We start from the raw sequence: 19321 nt of genomic DNA, 5'->3' as shown, positions 1-19321 counted from the left end.
TGGAACTTACAAATATTCCTCTAAAATCAGCCGAATTACGAATTACGATTTACTCTCCTGTTATCAGTAGAAAACCCAGTGCTGCATTTTTTAGCCCCGCACTGGCCCTGAAAAGTAATTCTAAGCATACTTACCAGTAGCTTGTATTTCCTTCCATAGGAATCCGTTGTGTGGTTTTCAGCAGAAAAGTTTCTAAGTGTGGAGTTTTGGAACTTACAAATATTCCTCTAAAATCAGCCGAACTACGAATTTCGATTTACTCACCTGTTATCAGGAGAGACCTCAGTGCTGAATCTTTAAGGCCAGTACTGATCCTGAAAAGTAATTCTACTCGTACTTACCAGTAACTTGAACTTCCTTCCATAGGCTAACATTGACTGGTTTCACTTGGAAATTCTTCTCAGTGTGGAGGTTCGGAACTCTAAAATATTCCTCTAAAATCAGCCAAACTACGAATTCCGATTTACTCACATGTTATCAGGAGAGAACACAGTGCTGCATCTTTTAGCCCAGCACTGACCCTGAAAAGTAATTCTAAGTGTACTTACCAGTAACTTGTATTTCCTTCCATAGGAATCCATTGTGTGGTTTTCAGCAGAAAAGTTTCTAAGTGTGGAGTTTTGGAACTTACAAATATTCCTCTAAAATCAGCCGAAATACGAATTACGATTTAGTCTCCTGTTATCAGGAGAGAACCCAGTGCTGCATCTTTTAGCCCCGCACTGACCCTGAAGAGTAATTCTAAGCGTACTTACCAGTAGCTTGTATTTCCTTCCATAGGAATCCATTGTGTGGTTTTCAGCAGAAAAGTTTCTAAGTGTGGCGTTTTGGAACTTACAAATATTCCTCTAAAATCAGCCGAACTACAAATTTCAATTTACTCACCTGTTATCAGGAGAGACCTCAGTGCTGAATCTTTAAGGCCAGTACTGATCGTGAAAAGTAATTCTAACCGTACTTACCAGTAAAATGAATTTCCTTCCATAGGTTAACATTGACTGGTTTCACTTGGAAATTCTTCTCAGTGTGGAGGTTTGGAACTCTAAAATATTCCTCTAAAATCATCCGAACTACGAATTCCGATTTACTCTCCTGTTATCAGGAGAGAACCCAGTGCTGCATCTTTTAGCCCAGCACTGACCCTGAAAAGTAATTCTAAGCGTACTTACCAATAACTTGTATTTCCTTCCATAGGAATCCATTGTATGGTTTTCAGAAGAAAAGTTTCTAAGTGTGGAGTTTTAGAACTTACAAATATTCCTCTAAAATCAGCCGAACTACGAAATCCGATTTACTCACCTGTTATCAGGAGAGAACCCAGTGCTGCATCTTTTAGCCCAGCACTGACCCTGAAAATTAATTCTAAGCATACTTACCAGTAACTTGTATTTCCTTCCATAGGAATCCATTGTGTGGTTTTCAGCAGAAAAGTATACAAATGTGGAGTTTTGGAACTTACAAATATTCCTCTAAAATCAGCCGAACTACGAATTCCGATTTACTCACCTGTTATCAGGAGAGATCCCAGTGCTACATCTTTTAGCCCAGCACTGACCCTGAAAAGTAATTCTAAGCGTACTTACCAATAACTTGTATTTCCTTCCATAGGAATCCATTGTATGGTTTTCAGAAGAAAAGTTTCTAAGTGTGGAGTTTTGGAACTTACAAATATTCCTCTAAAATCAGCCGAACTACGAATTCCGATTTACTCACCTGTTATCAGGAGAGAACCCAGTGCTGCATCTTTTAGCCCAGCACTGACCCTGAAAAGTAATTCTAAGCGTACTTACCAGTAACTTGTATTTCCTTCCATTGGAATCCATTGTGTGGTTTTCAGCAGAAAAGTTTCTAAGTGTGGAGTTTTGGAACTTTATCAGTAGAAAACCCAGTGCTGCATTTTTTAGCCCCGCACTGGCCCTGAAAATTAATTCTAAGCATACTTACCAGTAGCTTGTATTTCCTTCCATAGGAATCCGTTGTGTGGTTTTCAGCAGAAAAGTTTTTTAAGTGTGGAGTTTTGGAACTTACAAATATTCCTCTAAAATCAGCCGAACTACGAATTCCGATTTACTGACCTGTTATCAGGAGAGAACCCAGTGCTGCATCTTTTAGCCCTGCACTGGCCCTGAAAAGTAATTCTAAGCATACTTACCAGTAGCTTGTATTTCCTTCCATAGTAATCCGTTGTGTGGTTTTCAGCAGAAAAGTTTCTAAGTGTGGAGTTTTGGAACCTACAAATATTCCTCTAAATCAGCCGAACTACGAATTTCGATTTACTCACCTGTTATCAGGAGAGACCTCAGTGCTGAATCTTTAAGGCCAGTACTGATCCTGAAAAGTAATTCTACTCGTACTTACCAGTAACTTGAACTTCCTTCCATAGGCTAACATTGACTGGTTTCACTTGGAAATTCTTCTCAGTGTGGAGGTTCGGAACTCTAAAATATTCCTCTAAAATCAGCCAAACTACGAATTCCGATTTACTCACATGTTATCAGGAGAGAACACAGTGCTGCATCTTTTAGCCCAGCACTGACCCTGAAAAGTAATTCTAAGTGTACTTACCAGTAACTTGTATTTCCTTCCATAGGAATCCATTGTGTGGTTTTCAGCAGAAAAGTTTCTAAGTGTGGAGTTTTAGAACTTACAAATATTCCTCTAAAATCAGCCGAACTACGAATTTCGATTTACTCACCTGTTATCAGGAGAGACCTCAATGCTGAATCTTTAAGGCAAGTACTGACCCTGAAAAGTAATTCAAAGCGTACTTACCAGTAACTTGTATTTCCTTCCATAGGAATCCATTGTGTGGTTTTCAGCAGAAAAGTTTCTAAGTGTGGAGTTTTGGAACTTACAAATATTCCTCTAAAATCAGCCGAATTACGAATTACGATTTACTCTCCTGTTATCAGTAGAAAACCCAGTGCTGCATTTTTTAGCCCCGCACTGGCCCTGAAAAGTAATTCTAAGCATACTTACCAGTAGCTTGTATTTCCTTCCATAGGAATCCGTTGTGTGGTTTTCAGCAGAAAAGTTTCTAAGTGTGGAGTTTTGGAACTTACAAATATTCCTCTAAAATCAGCCGAACTACGAATTTCGATTTACTCACCTGTTATCAGGAGAGACCTCAGTGCTGAATCTTTAAGGCCAGTACTGATCCTGAAAAGTAATTCTACTCGTACTTACCAGTAACTTGAACTTCCTTCCATAGGCTAACATTGACTGGTTTCACTTGGAAATTCTTCTCAGTGTGGAGGTTCGGAACTCTAAAATATTCCTCTAAAATCAGCCAAACTACGAATTCCGATTTACTCACATGTTATCAGGAGAGAACACAGTGCTGCATCTTTTAGCCCAGCACTGACCCTGAAAAGTAATTCTAAGTGTACTTACCAGTAACTTGTATTTCCTTCCATAGGAATCCATTGTGTGGTTTTCAGCAGAAAAGTTTCTAAGTGTGGAGTTTTGGAACATACAAATATTCCTCTAAAATCAGCCGAAATACGAATTACAATTTAGTCTCCTGTTATCAGGAGAGAACCCAGTGCTGCATCTTTTAGCCCCGCACTGACCCTGAAGAGTAATTCTAAGCGTACTTACCAGTAGCTTGTATTTCCTTCCATAGGAATCCATTGTGTGGTTTTCAGCAGAAAAGTTTCTAAGTGTGGCGTTTTGGAACTTACAAATATTCCTCTAAAATCAGCCGAACTACAAATTTCAATTTACTCACCTGTTATCAGGAGAGACCTCAGTGCTGAATCTTTAAGGCCAGTACTGATCGTGAAAAGTAATTCTAACCGTACTTACCAGTAAAATGAATTTCCTTCCATAGGTTAACATTGACTGGTTTCACTTGGAAATTCTTCTCAGTGTGGAGGTTTGGAACTCTAAAATATTCCTCTAAAATCAGCCGAACTACGAATTCCGATTTACTCTCCTGTTATCAGGAGAGAACCCAGTGCTGCATCTTTTAGCCCAGCACTGACCCTGAAAAGTAATTCTAAGCGTACTTACCAATAACTTGTATTTCCTTCCATAGGAATCCATTGTATGGTTTTCAGAAGAAAAGTTTCTAAGTGTGGAGTTTTAGAACTTACAAATATTCCTCTAAAATCAGCCGAACTACGAAATCCGATTTACTCACCTGTTATCAGGAGAGAACCCAGTGCTGCATCTTTTAGCCCAGCACTGACCCTGAAAATTAATTCTAAGCATACTTACCAGTAACTTGTATTTCCTTCCATAGGAATCCATTGTGTGGTTTTCAGCAGAAAAGTATACAAATGTGGAGTTTTGGAACTTACAAATATTCCTCTAAAATCAGCCGAACTACGAATTCCGATTTACTCACCTGTTATCAGGAGAGATCCCAGTGCTACATCTTTTAGCCCAGCACTGACCCTGAAAAGTAATTCTAAGCGTACTTACCAATAACTTGTATTTCCTTCCATAGGAATCCATTGTATGGTTTTCAGAAGAAAAGTTTCTAAGTGTGGAGTTTTGGAACTTACAAATATTCCTCTAAAATCAGCCGAACTACGAATTCCGATTTACTCACCTGTTATCAGGAGAGAACCCAGTGCTGCATCTTTTAGCCCAGCACTGACCCTGAAAAGTAATTCTAAGCGTACTTACCAGTAACTTGTATTTCCTTCCATTGGAATCCATTGTGTGGTTTTCAGCAGAAAAGTTTCTAAGTGTGGAGTTTTGGAACTTTATCAGTAGAAAACCCAGTGCTGCATTTTTTAGCCCCGCACTGGCCCTGAAAATTAATTCTAAGCATACTTACCAGTAGCTTGTATTTCCTTCCATAGGAATCCGTTGTGTGGTTTTCAGCAGAAAAGTTTCTAAGTGTGGAGTTTTGGAACTTACAAATATTCCTCTAAAATCAGCCGAACTACGAATTTCGATTTACTCACCTGTTATCAGGAGAGACCTCAGTGCTGAATCTTTAAGGCCAGTACTGATCCTGAAAAGTAATTCTACTCGTACTTACCAGTAACTTATATTTCCTTCCATAGGAATCCATTGTGTGGTTTTCAGCAGAAAAGTTTCTAAGTGTGGAGTTTTGGAACTTACAAATATTCCTCTAAAATCAGCCGAATTACGAATTACGATTTACTCTCCTGTTATCAGTAGAAAACCCAGTGCTGCATTTTTTAGCCCCGCACTGGCCCTGAAAAGTAATTCTAAGCATACTTACCAGTAGCTTGTATTTCCTTCCATAGGAATCCGTTGTGTGGTTTTCAGCAGAAAAGTTTCTAAGTGTGGAGTTTTGGAACTTACAAATATTCCTCTAAAATCAGCCGAACTACGAATTTCGATTTACTCACCTGTTATCAGGAGAGACCTCAGTGCTGAATCTTTAAGGCCAGTACTGATCCTGAAAAGTAATTCTACTCGTACTTACCAGTAACTTGAACTTCCTTCCATAGGCTAACATTGACTGGTTTCACTTGGAAATTCTTCTCAGTGTGGAGGTTCGGAACTCTAAAATATTCCTCTAAAATCAGCCAAACTACGAATTCCGATTTACTCACATGTTATCAGGAGAGAACACAGTGCTGCATCTTTTAGCCCAGCACTGACCCTGAAAAGTAATTCTAAGTGTACTTACCAGTAACTTGTATTTCCTTCCATAGGAATACATTGTGTGGTTTTCAGCAGAAAAGTTTCTAAGTGTGGAGTTTTGGAACTTACAAATATTCCTCTAAAATCAGCCGAAATACGAATTACGATTTAGTCTCCTGTTATCAGGAGAGAACCCAGTGCTGCATCTTTTAGCCCCGCACTGACCCTGAAAAGTAATTCTAAGCGTACTTACCAGTAGCTTGTATTTCCTTCCATAGGAATCCATTGTGTGGTTTTCAGCAGAAAAGTTTCTAAGTGTGGAGTTTTGGAACTCACAAATATTCCTCTAAAATCAGCCGAACTACAAATTTCAATTTACTCACCTGTTATCAGGAGAGACCTCAGTGCTGAATCTTTAAGGCCAGTACTGATCGTGAAAAGTAATTCTAAGCGTACTTACCAGTAACTTATATTTCCTTCCATAGGAATCCATTGTGTGGTTTTCAGCAGAAAAGTTTCTAAGTGTGGAGTTTTGGAACTTACAAATATTCCTCTAAAATCAGCCGAATTACGATTTAGTCTCCTGTTATCAGTAGAAAACCCAGTGCTGCATTTTTTAGCCCCGCACTGGCCCTGAAAAGTAATTCTAAGCATACTTACCAGTAGCTTGTATTTCCTTCCATAGGAATCCATTGTGTGGTTTTCAGCAGAAAAGTTTCTAAGTGTGGAGTTTTGGAACTTACAAATATTCCTCTAAAATCAGCCGAACTACAAATTTCAATTTACTCACCTGTTATCAGGAGAGACCTCAGTGCTGAATCTTTAAGGCCAGTACTGATCGTGAATAGTAATTCTAACCGTACTTACCAGTAAAATGAATTTCCTTCCATAGGTTAACATTGACTGGTTTCACTTGGAAAAGTTTCTAAGTGTGGAGTTTTAGAACTTACAAATATTCCTCTAAAATCAGCCGAACTACGAATTCCGATTTACTCACCTGTTATCAGGAGAGAACCCAGTGCTGCATCTTTTAGCCCAGCACTGACCCTGAAAAGTAATTCTAAGCGTACTTACCAGTAACTTGTATTTCCTTCCATAGGAATCCATTTTGTGGTTTTCAGCAGAAAAGTTTCTAAGTGTGGAGTTTTGGAATTTACAAATATTCCTCTAAAATCAGCCGAACTACGAATTCCGATTTACTCACCTGTTATCAGGAGAGACCTCAGTGCTGAATCTTTAAGGCCAGTACTGATCCTGAAAAGTAATTCTACTCGTACTTACCAGTAACTTGAACTTCCTTCCATAGGCTAACATTGACTGGTTTCACTTGGAAATTCTTCTCAGTGTGGAGGTTCAGAACTCTAAAATATTCCTCTAAAATCAGCCAAACTACGAATTCCGATTTACTCACATGTTATCAGGAGAGAACACAGTGCTGCATCTTTTAGCCCAGCACTGACCCTGAAAAGTAATTCTAAGTGTACTTACCAGTAACTTGTATTTCCTTCCATAGGAATCCATTGTGTGGTTTTCAGCAGAAAAGTTTCTAAGTGTGGAGTTTTGGAACTTACAAATATTCCTCTAAAATCAGCCGAAATACGAATTACGATTTAGTCTCCTGTTATCAGGAGAGAACCCAGTGCTGCATCTTTTAGCCCCGCACTGACCCTGAAAAGTAATTCTAAGCGTACTTACCAGTAGCTTGTATTTCCTTCCATAGGAATCCATTGTGTGGTTTTCAGCAGAAAAGTTTCTAAGTGTGGAGTTTTGGAACTCACAAATATTCCTCTAAAATCAGCCGAACTACAAATTTCAATTTACTCACCTGTTATCAGGAGAGACCTCAGTGCTGAATCTTTAAGGCCAGTACTGATCGTGAAAAGTAATTCTAAGCGTACTTACCAGTAACTTATATTTCCTTCCATAGGAATCCATTGTGTGGTTTTCAGCAGAAAAGTTTCTAAGTGTGGAGTTTTGGAACTTACAAATATTCCTCTAAAATCAGCCGAATTACGATTTAGTCTCCTGTTATCAGTAGAAAACCCAGTGCTGCATTTTTTAGCCCCGCACTGGCCCTGAAAAGTAATTCTAAGCATACTTACCAGTAGCTTGTATTTCCTTCCATAGGAATCCATTGTGTGGTTTTCAGCAGAAAAGTTTCTAAGTGTGGAGTTTTGGAACTTACAAATATTCCTCTAAAATCAGCCGAACTACAAATTTCAATTTACTCACCTGTTATCAGGAGAGACCTCAGTGCTGAATCTTTAAGGCCAGTACTGATCGTGAATAGTAATTCTAACCGTACTTACCAGTAAAATGAATTTCCTTCCATAGGTTAACATTGACTGGTTTCACTTGGAAAAGTTTCTAAGTGTGGAGTTTTAGAACTTACAAATATTCCTCTAAAATCAGCCGAACTACGAATTCCGATTTACTCACCTGTTATCAGGAGAGAACCCAGTGCTGCATCTTTTAGCCCAGCACTGACCCTGAAAAGTAATTCTAAGCGTACTTACCAGTAACTTGTATTTCCTTCCATAGGAATCCATTTTGTGGTTTTCAGCAGAAAAGTTTCTAAGTGTGGAGTTTTGGAATTTACAAATATTCCTCTAAAATCAGCCGAACTACGAATTCCGATTTACTCACCTGTTATCAGGAGAGACCTCAGTGCTGAATCTTTAAGGCCAGTACTGATCCTGAAAAGTAATTCTACTCGTACTTACCAGTAACTTGAACTTCCTTCCATAGGCTAACATTGACTGGTTTCACTTGGAAATTCTTCTCAGTGTGGAGGTTCAGAACTCTAAAATATTCCTCTAAAATCAGCCAAACTACGAATTCCGATTTACTCACATGTTATCAGGAGAGAACACAGTGCTGCATCTTTTAGCCCAGCACTGACCCTGAAAAGTAATTCTAAGTGTACTTACCAGTAACTTGTATTTCCTTCCATAGGAATCCATTGTGTGGTTTTCAGCAGAAAAGTTTCTAAGTGTGGAGTTTTGGAACTTACAAATATTCCTCTAAAATCAGCCGAAATACGAATTACGATTTAGTCTCCTGTTATCAGGAGAGAACCCAGTGCTGCATCTTTTAGCCCCGCACTGACCCTGAAAAGTAATTCTAAGCGTACTTACCAGTAGCTTGTATTTCCTTCCATAGGAATCCATTGTGTGGTTTTCAGCAGAAAAGTTTCTAAGTGTGGAGTTTTGGAACTCACAAATATTCCTATAAAATCAGCCGAACTACAAATTTCAATTTACTCACCTGTTATCAGGAGAGACCTCAGTGCTGAATCTTTAAGGCCAGTACTGATCGTGAAAAGTAATTCTAAGCGTAGTTACCAGTAACTTGTATTTCCTTCCATAGGAATCCATTGTGTGGTTTTCAGCAGAAAAGTTTCTAAGTGTGGAGTTTTGGAACTTACAAATATTCCTCTAAAATCAGCCGAACTACAAATTTCAATTTACTCACCTGTTATCAGGAGAGACCTCAGTGCTGAATCTTTAAGGCCAGTACTGATCGTGAATAGTAATTCTAACCATACTTACCAGTAAAATGAATTTCCTTCCATAGGTTAACATTGACTGGTTTCACTTGGAAAAGTTTCTAAGTGTGGAGTTTTAGAACTTACAAATATTCCTCTAAAATCAGCCGAACTACGAATTCCGATTTACTCACCTGTTATCAGTAGAGAACCCAGTGCTGCATCTCTTAGCCCAGCACTGACCCTGAAAATTAATTCTAAGCATACTTACCAGTAACTTGTATTTCCTTCCATAGGAATCCATTGTGTGGTTTTCAGCAGAAAAGTATACAAATGTGGAGTTTTGGAACTTACAAATATTCCTCTAAAATCAGCCGAACTACGAATTCCGATTTACTCACCTGTTATCAGGAGAGATCCCAGTACTACATCTTTTAGCCCAGCACTGACCCTGAAAAGTAATTCTAAGCGTACTTACCAGTAACTTGTATTTCCTTCCATAGGAATCCATTTTGTGGTTTTCAGCAGAAAAGTTTCTAAGTGTGGAGTTTTGGAATTTACAAATATTCCTCTAAAATCAGCCGAACTACGAATTCCGATTTACTCACCTGTTATCAGGAGAGAACTCAGTGCTGCATCTTTTAACCCAGCACTGACCCTGAAAATTAATTCTAAGCATACTTACCAGTAACTTGTATTTCCTTCCATAGGAATCCATTGTGTGGTTTTCAGCAGAAAAGTATACAAATGTGGAGTTTTGGAACTTACAAATATTCCTCTAAAATCAGCCGAACTACGAATTCCGATTTACTCACCTGTTATCAGGAGAGATCCCAGTACTACATCTTTTAGCCCAGCACTGACCCTGAAAAGTAATTCTAAGCGTACTTACCAATAACTTGTATTTCCTTCCATAGGAATCCATTGTATGGTTTTCAGAAGAAAAGTTTCTAAGTGTGGCGTTTTGGAACTTACAAATATTCCTCTAAAATCAGCCAAACTACGAATTCCGATTTACTCACCTGTTATCAGGAGAGAACCCAGTGCTGCATCTTTTAGCCCAGCACTGACCCTGAAAAGTAATTCTAAGCATACTTACCAGTAACTTGTATTTCCTTCCATAGGAATCCATTGTGTGGTTTTCAGCAGAAAAGTTTCTAAGTGTGGAGTTTTGGAACTTACAAATATTCCTCTAAAATTAGCCGAATTACGAATTACGATTTACTCTCCTGTTATCAGTAGAAAACCCAGTGCTGCATTTTTTAGCCCCGCACTGGCCCTGAAAATTATTTCTAAGCATACTTTCCAGTAGCTTGTATTTCCTTCCATAGGAATCCGTTGTGTGGTTTTCAGCAGAAAAGTTTCTAAGTGTGGTGTTTTGGAACTTACAAATATTCCTTTAAAATCAGCCGAACTACGAATTTCAATTTACTCACCTGTTATCAGGAGAGATCCCAGTGCTGCATCTTTTAGCCCAGCACTGACCCTGAAAACTAATTCTAAGCGTACTTACCAGTAATTGGATTTCCTTCCATAGGAATCCATTGTGTGGTTTTCAGCAGAGAAGTTTCTAAGTGTGGAGTTTTGGAACTTACAAATATTCCTCTAAAATCAGCCAAACTACGAATTCTGATTTAGTAACCTGTTATCAAGAGAGAACACAGTGCTGCATCTTTTAGCCCAGCACTGACCCTGAAAATTAATTCTAAGCGTACTTACCAGTAACTTGTATTTCCTTCCATAGGAATCCATTGTGTGGTTTTCAGCAGAAAAGTATGAAAATGTGGAGTTTTGGTACTTACAAATATTCCTCTAAAATAAGCCAAACTACGAATTCCGATTTACTCATATGTCATCAGGAGAGAACTCAGTGCTGCATATTTTAGCCCAGCACTGACTCTGAAAAGTAATTCTAAGTGTACTTACCAGTAACTTGTATTTCCTTCCATAGGAATCCATTGTGTGGTTTTCAGCAGAAAAGTTTCTACGTGTGGAGTTTTGGAACTTACAAATATTCCTCTAAAATCAGCCGAAATTCGAATTACGATTTAGTCTCCTGTTATCAGGAGAGAACCCAGTGCTGCATCTTTTAGCCCCGCACTGACCCTGAAAAGTAATTCTAAGCGTACTTACCAGTAGCTTGTATTTCCTTCCATAGGAATCCATTGTGTGGTTTTCAGCAGAAAAGTTTCTAAGTGTGGAGTTTTGGAACTTACAAATATTCCTCTAAAATCAGCCGAACTACAAATTTCAATTTACTCACCTGTTATTAGGAGAGACCTCAGTGCTGAATCTTTAAGGCCAGTACTGATCGTGAAAAGTAATTCTAACCGTACTTACCAGTAAAATGAATTTCCTTCCATAGGCTAACATTGACTGGTTTCACTTGGAAATTCTTCTCAGTGTGGAGGTTTGAAACTCTAAAATATTCCTCTAAAATCAGCCGAACTACGAATTCCGATTTACTCTCCTGTTATCAGGAGAGAAGACAGTGCTGCATCTTTTAGCCCAGCACTGACCCTGAAAAGTAATTCTAAGCGTACATACCAATAACTTGTATTTCCTTCCATTGGAATCCATTGTATGGTTTTCAGAAGAAAAGTTTCGAAGTGTGGAGTTTTGGAACTTACAAATATTCCTCTAAAATCAGCCGAACTACGAATTCCGATTTACTCACCTGTTATCAGGAGAAAACCCAGTGCTTCATCTTTTAGCCCAGCACTGACCCTGAAAAGTAATTCTAAGCGTACTTACCAGTAACTTGTATTTCCTTCCATAGGAATCCATTGTGTGGTTTTCAGCAGAAAAGTTTCTAAGTGTGGAGTTTTGGAACTTACAAATATTCCTCTAAAATCAGCCGAACTACGAATTTCGATTTACTCACCTGTTATCAGGAGAGACCTCAATGCTGAATCTTTAAGGCCAGTACTGACCCTGAAAAGTAATTCTAAGCGTACTTACCAGTAACTTGTATTTCCTTCCATAGGAATCCATTGTGTGGTTTTCAGCAGAAAAGTTTCTAAGTGTGGAGTTTTGGAACTTACAAATATTCCTCTAAAATCAGCCGAATTACGAATTACGATTTACTCTCCTGTTATCAGTAGAAAACCCAGTGCTGCATTTTTTAGCCCCGCACTGGCCCTGAAAAGTAATTCTAAGCATACTTACCAGTAGCTTGTATTTCCTTCCATAGGAATCCGTTGTGTGGTTTTCAGCAGAAAAGTTTCTAAGTGTGGAGTTTTGGAACTTACAAATATTCCTCTAAAATCAGCCGAACTACGAATTTCGATTTACTCACCTGTTATCAGGAGAGACCTCAGTGCTGAATCTTTAAGGCCAGTACTGATCCTGAAAAGTAATTCTACTCGTACTTACCAGTAACTTGAACTTCCTTCCATAGGCTAACATTGACTGGTTTCACTTGGAAATTCTTCTCAGTGTGGAGGTTCGGAACTCTAAAATATTCCTCTAAAATCAGCCAAACTACGAATTCCGATTTACTCACATGTTATCAGGAGAGAACACAGTGCTGCATCTTTTAGCCCAGCACTGACCCTGAAAAGTAATTCTAAGTGTACTTACCAGTAACTTGTATTTCCTTCCATAGGAATCCATTGTGTGGTTTTCAGCAGAAAAGTTTCTAAGTGTGGAGTTTTGGAACTTACAAATATTCCTCTAAAATCAGCCGAAATACGAATTACGATTTAGTCTCCTGTTATCAGGAGAGAACCCAGTGCTGCATCTTTTAGCCCCGCACTGACCCTGAAGAGTAATTCTAAGCGTACTTACCAGTAGCTTGTATTTCCTTCCATAGGAATCCATTGTGTGGTTTTCAGCAGAAAAGTTTCTAAGTGTGGCGTTTTGGAACTTACAAATATTCCTCTAAAATCAGCCGAACTACAAATTTCAATTTACTCACCTGTTATCAGGAGAGACCTCAGTGCTGAATCTTTAAGGCCAGTACTGATCGTGAAAAGTAATTCTAACCGTACTTACCAGTAAAATGAATTTCCTTCCATAGGTTAACATTGACTGGTTTCACTTGGAAATTCTTCTCAGTGTGGAGGTTTGGAACTCTAAAATATTCCTCTAAAATCAGCCGAACTACGAATTCCGATTTACTCTCCTGTTATCAGGAGAGAACCCAGTGCTGCATCTTTTAGCCCAGCACTGACCCTGAAAAGTAATTCTAAGCGTACTTACCAATAACTTGTATTTCCTTCCATAGGAATCCATTGTATGGTTTTCAGAAGAAAAGTTTCTAAGTGTGGAGTTTTAGAACTTACAAATATTCCTCTAAAATCAGCCGAACTACGAAATCCGATTTACTCACCTGTTATCAGGAGAGAACCCAGTGCTGCATCTTTTAGCCCAGCACTGACCCTGAAAATTAATTCTAAGCATACTTACCAGTAACTTGTATTTCCTTCCATAGGAATCCATTGTGTGGTTTTCAGCAGAAAAGTATACAAATGTGGAGTTTTGGAACTTACAATTATTCCTCTAAAATCAGCCGAACTACGAATTCCGATTTACTCACCTGTTATCAGGAGAGATCCCAGTGCTACATCTTTTAGCCCAGCACTGACCCTGAAAAGTAATTCTAAGCGTACTTACCAATAACTTGTATTTCCTTCCATAGGAATCCATTGTATGGTTTTCAGAAGAAAAGTTTCTAAGTGTGGAGTTTTGGAACTTACAAATATTCCTCTAAAATCAGCCGAACTACGAATTCCGATTTACTCACCTGTTATCAGGAGAGAACCCAGTGCTGCATCTTTTAGCCCAGCACTGACCCTGAAAAGTAATTCTAAGCGTACTTACCAGTAACTTGTATTTCCTTCCATTGGAATCCATTGTGTGGTTTTCAGCAGAAAAGTTTCTAAGTGTGGAGTTTTGGAACTTTATCAGTAGAAAACCCAGTGCTGCATTTTTTAGCCCCGCACTGGCCCTGAAAATTAATTCTAAGCATACTTACCAGTAGCTTGTATTTCCTTCCATAGTAATCCGTTGTGTGGTTTTCAGCAGAAAAGTTTCTAAGTGTGGAGTTTTGGAACTTACAAATATTCCTCTAAATCAGCCGAACTACGAATTTCGATTTACTCACCTGTTATCAGGAGAGACCTCAGTGCTGAATCTTTAAGGCCAGTACTGATCCTGAAAAGTAATTCTACTCGTACTTACCAGTAACTTGAACTTCCTTCCATAGGCTAACATTGACTGGTTTCACTTGGAAATTCTTCTCAGTGTGGAGGTTCGGAACTCTAAAATATTCCTCTAAAATCAGCCAAACTACGAATTCCGATTTACTCACATGTTATCAGGAGAGAACACAGTGCTGCATCTTTTAGCCCAGCACTGACCCTGAAAAGTAATTCTAAGTGTACTTACCAGTAACTTGTATTTCCTTCCATAGGAATCCATTGTGTGGTTTTCAGCAGAAAAGTTTCTAAGTGTGGAGTTTTGGAACTTACAAATATTCCTCTAAAATCAGCCGAACTACGAATTTCGATTTACTCACCTGTTATCAGGAGAGACCTCAATGCTGAATCTTTAAGGCAAGTACTGACCCTGAAAAGTAATTCAAAGCGTACTTACCAGTAACTTGTATTTCCTTCCATAGGAATCCATTGTGTGGTTTTCAGCAGAAAAGTTTCTAAGTGTGGAGTTTTGGAACTTACAAATATTCCTCTAAAATCAGCCGAACTACGAATTCCGATTTACTGACCTGTTATCAGGAGAGAACCCAGTGCTGCATCTTTTAGCCCTGCACTGGCCCTGAAAAGTAATTCTAAGCATACTTACCAGTAGCTTGTATTTCCTTCCATAGTAATCCGTTGTGTGGTTTTCAGCAGAAAAGTTTCTAAGTGTGGAGTTTTGGAACTTACAAATATTCCTCTAAATCAGCCGAACTACGAATTTCGATTTACTCACCTGTTATCAGGAGAGAACACAGTGCTGCATCTTTTAGCCCAGCACTGACCCTGAAAAGTAATTCTAAGTGTACTTACCGGTAACTTGTATTTCCTTCCATAGGAATCCATTGTGTGGTTTTCAGCAGAAAAGTTTCTAAGTGTGGAGTTTTGGAACTTACAAATATTCCTCTAAAATCAGCCGAAATACGAATTACGATTTAGTCTCCTGTTATCAGGAGAGAACCCAGTGCTGCATCTTTTAGCCCCGCACTGACCCTGAAAAGTAATTCTAAGCGTACTTACCAGTAGCTTGTATTTCCTTCCATAGGAATCCATTGTGTGGTTTTCAGCAGAAAAGTTTCTAAGTGTGGAGTTTTGGAACTCACAAATATTCCTCTAAAATCAGCCGAACTACAAATTTCAATTTACTCACCTGTTATCAGGAGAGACCTCAGTGCTGAATCTTTAAGGCCAGTACTGATCGTGAAAAGTAATTCTAAGCGTACTTACCAGTAACTTGTATTTCCTTCCATAGGAATCCATTGTGTGGTTTTCAGCAGAAAAGTTTCTAAGTGTGGAGTTTTGGAACTTACAAATATTCCTCTAAAATCAGCCGAACTACAAATTTCAATTTACTCACCTGTTATCAGGAGAGACCTCAGTGCTGAATCTTTAAGGCCAGTACTGATCGTGAATAGTAATTCTAACCGTACTTACCAGTAAAATGAATTTCCTTCCATAGGTTAACATTGACTGGTTTCACTTGGAAAAGTTTCTAAGTGTGGAGTTTTAGAACTTACAAATATTCCTCTAAAATCAGCCGAACTACGAATTCCGATTTACTCACCTGTTATCAGGAGAGAACCCAGTGCTGCATCTTTTAGCCCAGCACTGACCCTGAAAAGTAATTCTAAGCGTACTTACCAGTAACTTGTATTTCCTTCCATAGGAATCCATTTTGTGGTTTTCAGCAGAAAAGTTTCTAAGTGTGGAGTTTTGGAATTTACAAATATTCCTCTAAAATCAGCCGAACTACGAATTCCGATTTACTCACCTGTTATCAGGAGAGACCTCAGTGCTGAATCTTTAAGGCCAGTACTGATCCTGAAAAGTAATTCTACTCGTACTTACCAGTAACTTGAACTTCCTTCCATAGGCTAACATTGACTGGTTTCACTTGGAAATTCTTCTCAGTGTGGAGGTTCGGAACTCTAAAATATTCCTCTAAAATCAGCCAAACTACGAATTCCGATTTACTCACATGTTATCAGGAGAGAACACAGTGCTGCATCTTTTAGCCCCGCACTGACCCTGAAAAGTAATTCTAAGCGTACTTACCAGTAGCTTGTATTTCCTTCCATAGGAATCCATTGTGTGGTTTTCAGCAGAAAAGTTTCTAAGTGTGGAGTTTTGGAACTCACAAATATTCCTCTAAAATCAGCCGAACTACAAATTTCAATTTACTCACCTGTTATCAGGAGAGACCTCAGTGCTGAATCTTTAAGGCCAGTACTGATCGTGAAAAGTAATTCTAAGCGTACTTACCAGTAACTTGTATTTCCTTCCATAGGAATCCATTGTGTGGTTTTCAGCAGAAAAGTTTCTAAGTGTGGAGTTTTGGAACTTACAAATATTCCTCTAAAATCAGCCGAACTACAAATTTCAATTTACTCACCTGTTATCAGGAGAGACCTCAGTGCTGAATCTTTAAGGCCAGTACTGATCGTGAATAGTAATTCTAACCATACTTACCAGTAAAATGAATTTCCTTCCATAGGTTAACATTGACTGGTTTCACTTGGAAAAGTTTCTAAGTGTGGAGTTTTAGAACTTACAAATATTCCTCTAAAATCAGCCGAACTACGAATTCCGATTTACTCACCTGTTATCAGTAGAGAACCCAGTGCTGCATCTCTTAGCCCAGCACTGACCCTGAAAATTAATTCTAAGCATACTTACCAGTAACTTGTATTTCCTTCCATAGGAATCCATTGTGTGGTTTTCAGCAGAAAAGTATACAAATGTGGAGTTTTGGAACTTACAAATATTCCTCTAAAATCAGCCGAACTACGAATTCCGATTTACTCACCTGTTATCAGGAGAGATCCCAGTACTACATCTTTTAGCCCAGCACTGACCCTGAAAAGTAATTCTAAGCGTACTTACCAGTAACTTGTATTTCCTTCCATAGGAATCCATTTTGTGGTTTTCAGCAGAAAAGTTTCTAAGTGTGGAGTTTTGGAATTTACAAATATTCCTCTAAAATCAGCCGAACTACGAATTCCGATTTACTCACCTGTTATCAGGAGAGAACTCAGTGCTGCATCTTTTAACCCAGCACTGACCCTGAAAATTAATTCTAAGCATACTTACCAGTAACTTGTATTTCCTTCCATAGGAATCCATTGTGTGGTTTTCAGCAGAAAAGTATACAAATGTGGAGTTTTGGAACTTACAAATATTCCTCTAAAATCAGCCGAACTACGAATTCCGATTTACTCACCTGTTATCAGGAGAGATCCCAGTACTACATCTTTTAGCCCAGCACTGACCCTGAAAAGTAATTCTAAGCGTACTTACCAATAACTTGTATTTCCTTCCATAGGAATCCATTGTATGGTTTTCAGAAGAAAAGTTTCTAAGTGTGGCGTTTTGGAACTTACAAATATTCCTCTAAAATCAGCCAAACTACGAATTCCGATTTACTCACCTGTTATCAGGAGAGAACCCAGTGCTGCATCTTTTAGCCCAGCACTGACCCTGAAAAGTAATTCTAAGCATACTTACCAGTAACTTGTATTTCCTTCCATAGGAATCCATTGTGTGGTTTTCAGCAGAAAAGTTTCTAAGTGTGGAGTTTTGGAACTTACAAATATTCCTCTAAAATTAGCCGAATTACGAATTACGATTTACTCTCCTGTTATCAGTAGAAAACCCAGTGCTGCATTTTTTAGCCCCGCACTGGCCCTGAAAATTATTTCTAAGCATACTTACCAGTAGCTTGTATTTCCTTCCATGGGAATCCGTTGTGTGGTTTTCAGCAGAAAAGTTTCTAAGTGTGGAGTTTTGGAACTTACAAATATTCCTTTAAAATCAGCCGATCTACGAATTTCAATTTACTCACCTGTTATCAGGAGAGATCCCAGTGCTGCATCTTTTAACCTAGCACTGACCCTGAAAACTAATTCTAAGCGTACTTACCAGTAATTGGATTTCCTTCCATAGGAATCCATTGTGTGGTTTTCAGCAGAGAAGTTTCTAAGTGTGGAGTTTTAGAACTTACAAATATTCCTCTAAAATCAGCCAAACTACGAATTCTGATTTAGTAACCTGTTATCAAGAGAGAACACAGTGCTGCATCTTTTAGCCCAGCACTGACCCTGAAAATTAATTCTAAGCGTACTTACCAGTAACTTGTATTTCCTTCCATAGGAATCCATTGTGTGGTTTTCAGCAGAAAAGTATGAAAATGTGGAGTTTTGGTACTTACAAATATTCCTCTAAAATAAGCCAAACTACGAATTCCGATTTACTCATATGTCATCAGGAGAGAACTCAGTGCTGCATCTTTTAGCCCAGCACTGACTCTGAAAAGTAATTCTAAGTGTACTTACCAGTAACTTGTATTTCCTTCCATAGGAATCCATTGAGTGGTTTTCAGCAGAAAAGTTTCTACGTGTGGAGTTTTGGAACTTACAAATATTCCTCTAAAATCAGCCGAAATTCGAATTACGATTTAGTCTCCTGTTATCAGGAGAGAACCCAGTGCTGCATCTTTTAGCCCCGCACTGACCCTGAAAAGTAATTCTAAGCGTACTTACCAGTAGCTTGTATTTCCTTCCATAGGAATCCATTGTGTGGTTTTCAGCAGAAAAGTTTCTAAGTGTGGAGTTTTGGAACTTACAAATATTCCTCTAAAATCAGCCGAACTACAAATTTCAATTTACTCACCTGTTATTAGGAGAGACCTCAGTGCTGAATCTTTAAGGGCAGTACTGATCGTGAAAAGTAATTCTAACCGTACTTACCAGTAAAATGAATTTCCTTCCATAGGCTAACATTGACTGGTTTCACTTGGAAATTCTTCTCAGTGTGGAGGTTTGAAACTCTAAAATATTCCTCTAAAATCAGCCGAACTACGAATTCCGATTTACTCTCCTGTTATCAGGAGAGAAGACAGTGCTGCATCTTTTAGCCCAGCACTGACCCTGAAAAGTAATTCTAAGCGTACATACCAATAACTTGTATTTCCTTCCATTGGAATCCATTGTATGGTTTTCAGAAGAAAAGTTTCTAAGTGTGGAGTTTTGGAACTTACAAATATTCCTCTAAAATCAGCCGAACTACG

The sequence above is a fragment of the Triturus cristatus genome, chromosome 1_1, assembly GCF_964204655.1.
Source record: "Triturus cristatus chromosome 1_1, aTriCri1.1, whole genome shotgun sequence".
NCBI classification, from domain to species: Eukaryota; Metazoa; Chordata; class Amphibia; order Caudata; family Salamandridae; genus Triturus; species Triturus cristatus.
This window is presented reverse-complemented; position numbering follows the sequence as displayed.